The following is a 3519-nucleotide window of genomic DNA, read 5'->3' as shown; positions in this document are numbered from 1 at the left end:
ATTTACTTCACCTGGAAATCTACTTGAAGCGGTCCTGCACTTGCCTACTGTCAGTGGGGGCTTCAGAAGCCTGCGCTGTGTTTTTAAATGCACTTGGCAAGTGCATTTTGACTCGTGTACCTGATGAGTGTCCAAAAACGTTTGCAAGACTCCTTGATGAGACCATGGAGACTGACATTTACTTGAGTGACAGATACCCTACATTGAATACCTTGACACATGCACATAATTATGACATCACTTCCTCTTCAAATTGTAAAGCTCCAGGACTCCCTGGTGTTCTATTGGAGGAGTTTATTTTTTATTTTCGGTGGGTTAAGGTAGAGGAGGCCGTCCCTAACTCTTCCTTGGTTCCTGAATCCACCAGAATTTCCCCCACGAAGGACCTGTTTGCGTGTCCCAGAGTCTGCTGCAAAAACCACGTTTGCAGGCCAGGCAGGTGGAAGTTTGCAGGTCAAGGCAACTTGGAGAATGACTTGAGAACCTGAAGGGACAGTGCACGTGCCCTCCTTTTGGAAATAATGCAGTACTTGCCAGTCATTATGTAACTTATTCTTTCCAGGTTAATATTTAAGCATAACATTATATATACTTTGTATAGCGTGACTTTAGAAGAGTCAGAAGGCCCCTTGCAGAAGTAAGATCTTAACAGTATTGGCTGCCTGTAAAGTTTCTACATATTTAAAACAAAGTTGCCGTGGTGGGCGTGGTGGGCCTGCACAGAAATGCACACCCCACACGTGTGTAAATTTTGGGGTAACTCGGTAATATCCCAGGGTGGAAGCTGGAGCGAGGGGAACCAGAATGGAAGTGTGTGTGCACACGGAGTTCTGTGTTCCAGGGCTCCTCCGCCCTCGCAGTTTATCTTTAAGAACTGAGACCGTTTATTAAGTTTATCTCCAAATCGTCTGCCTTTGAACCAGATTTATTCTGATAAGCCGGGGTGTGGTGAAAATCACCTGCTTTCCAATCAGCTTCTAAGCAGCGAGTCTGAAACCCCGGGGCTGTTGAGAAATGCTAACTGCAATTGCTTGTGGACTGTAAAAGTCAGTTTTTTCGGTGGCAGCCATTTTATGACACTGATAATTCTTACGGATCGGGAGTTTGGAGGAGATGGCAAATAAAGCGAATTGGAACCTGAAATACCAAAACCCCTCTTTCTCCTCCCCTCTCCTCCTTTTGGTTCTCTGGTGCCGAAATAAAAGGCATCTCGGTACTTAGCGCGGACAGCAGCCCCGAGAGCCCCTGGCATCTTGGTGCAGGTCCAGCTCAGTCACAAAATGGCTGTTCCTTTGTGCCGCAGCGCTGACAGACATACTGCATTGCACTGTGTACTCGCCAAACAGCAGGAAGTTGCCGTGCCGAGTTCAAAGGCCGGCCGGCGCCGGCGCCGAGAGCTGATTGGCTGAGCGCACGCCTGGTAACAGCAGGTCAACAGCGTCGGCCCCGCCTCCTGACGTCCGGCGTGCCGACGCCGACTTGCGTGGACGTCGCGACGCCGGCCGCGTGCGCAGCCCGGGCGCTTCCTCGCCGGGCGTGCGGAGGGCGGGAGGGGAGAGGGAAGGGAGCGGCGCTCTGGCCGGGACTTTCCGGTGGGCGGCCACTTCCATGAAGGGTCTCGCTGCGGGCGGTTTTCCGCCCTCCTCCCGGCGGCCCGCACCCTGCAGCTGGGATTCCCGTGCCCTTCCCCGCGAATGGTTTTCCTCTTTTAGAAAAGCAGCTTTTGCTTTGGAGAAAGTGAAAAGGCGCTCGTAGGAAGCCTTCCGAGCGCGTTGAACATTTTTCGCTTTCTTGTCTATCCGAGCGGGCCTTACCCCCCCCCCCTCCCCCACTTTTCTGTTCAATGTGATTAATTTTGTTACCATTTCGCTGCCAGAGGAGACATTTTTATTTCAATGGAAACGTGTTAGCGGGCGTCCGTGCTGTTTGAACAAGCACATGGCCCTTAAACAAAGGGACGATTATTTCAACTTGTCCCCGTGCATTTTTTCTCGGTCCCCTGCCTTCCCTGCATTGGCATTTGCTGGAAAAAAGCGCAGGTCAGTATGTGCCAAGGGATTTGCTTTCAAGATAGAGTGAAGTAGAAAAATATCGGGAGTTTTCACGGAACTGTAAATAGTAGGTTTAACTTAAGAAGAGAGAATGCTGGTGCAGCCCGGCCCGCGTGGCTCAGTGGGTAGAGCGGCGGCCTGCGGACTGAAGGGTCCAGGGTTCGAATCCGACAAGGGCACGTGCCTCCTCGGTTGCAGGCTCCTGGGGTGAAGATTATTTTAAAAAACAACAACACAGAACAAAGAAGAGAGAATACAGCTTTAGGCATCCATTATTATGCAAACAGGTGTTAGGAAACAAAGTGATGAACACGTGCTAAAGAAAAGTGACTCCCAAGTTTAGCTTATATTGCAATCACTTGGCAAAATCTTGCAAAACATCTCAAGGAAATTTTAATTCCGTCCCCATTCAGGGAATTTTTATTCGGTCCCGAGAAATGTGAAAACACTCCGGGGATAGTCGTGGTCTGCCTTGTTTGGAAAGATTTCTGGTTAAAAATAAATCTCAGTTCACCAAATGACGACATACAGGCACGAATAATGAATTTAAGCATGAATGCAAGAGTCAATGTTTTTCTGTTGTACCGGGCGACACGATTTTTCCTATGTCATTGGAAAAATCCCATATTTTTTTTTCTTTGAGCGTGACAGGAGTGAAATTTCATGTAGTTGGCCATAGGTCAGCAATTTTTTTCAGTAAAATATCTTCAAAAGAGATGTGGCCCTTCTGAGTGTAGGTAGAATGTTTAGCTGGGCATATATTAAGTTTCTGAGTGAAGTTTACAAAAGGTAAAATTCATTCTAGTAGGTTTTGTAGGTTCTCATCCTTGTGGTATGTAGCAGAATTCTTTGGATTTTTTTATGGAAAATGTAGGTGGATCTGGGTTTTCAGACTGGCTCATCAAAGGTTCTGTACGTGATTTTTAAAACCTTTTGGTCAAGTAAATTATAACGCACTTGGTAGCCTCAGTGACAAATTCTGTAGAACGTGATCATTCACTGGTGTTTCCAACCTTTTAAAAAGTGCATGTCCAGCAACAAGAACAAAGGTTTTTTAAAAGGTTTATTGAGGTTTGTTGTCACATTTACACGTTCGCTAAATTCCTTTTCGTATTTCCTTACGTTCCTAAACGCAGGATAGAATTAAGTAGTGTTGCAGTCCTGTTCCAGGATCGAAATTATTCTGCTGAAGATGTTTTGCCCCATAGAATAGATGTCGCTACTCCGTGAGTTAAAATACAGCTGATAACATATCAATTTATCTATGAACTGTATGCATTTAGTTATCTTTTTAAAGAACAGCATATTATTGGGTCTGGTTCTGGAACCTCCTCTGTGTTTTCCTCCCCTGTTCGCCCTGGAAAAGTGTCGGTAAATCTTTCCTCTCTCCCTCGTTTGGACTCTTGCTTTGAAAACCTGCCGCTTCCTAAATTGCCATTGGGCTCTTTGGAGATGAACACCTTTTGCA

The 3519-nt window shown here is 46.6% G+C and overlaps 1 protein-coding gene across 2 annotated transcripts in view; it reads left to right on the top strand.

Annotated features, from left to right (window-relative positions):
• The window catches only part of LOC102433347 (chromodomain-helicase-DNA-binding protein 2-like), a 22312-nt gene that overhangs the window by 2804 nt on the left and 15989 nt on the right, over window positions 1-3519 (top strand). The gene's annotated exons all lie outside the window — the stretch shown is intronic.

The sequence above is a fragment of the Myotis lucifugus genome, unplaced genomic scaffold, assembly GCF_000147115.1.
Source record: "Myotis lucifugus unplaced genomic scaffold, Myoluc2.0 scaffold_1326, whole genome shotgun sequence".
Lineage (NCBI taxonomy): Eukaryota > Metazoa > Chordata > Mammalia > Chiroptera > Vespertilionidae > Myotis > Myotis lucifugus.
The sequence above is the reverse complement of the archived record's forward strand: the minus strand, read 5'-3'. Positions and strand labels throughout refer to the sequence as shown.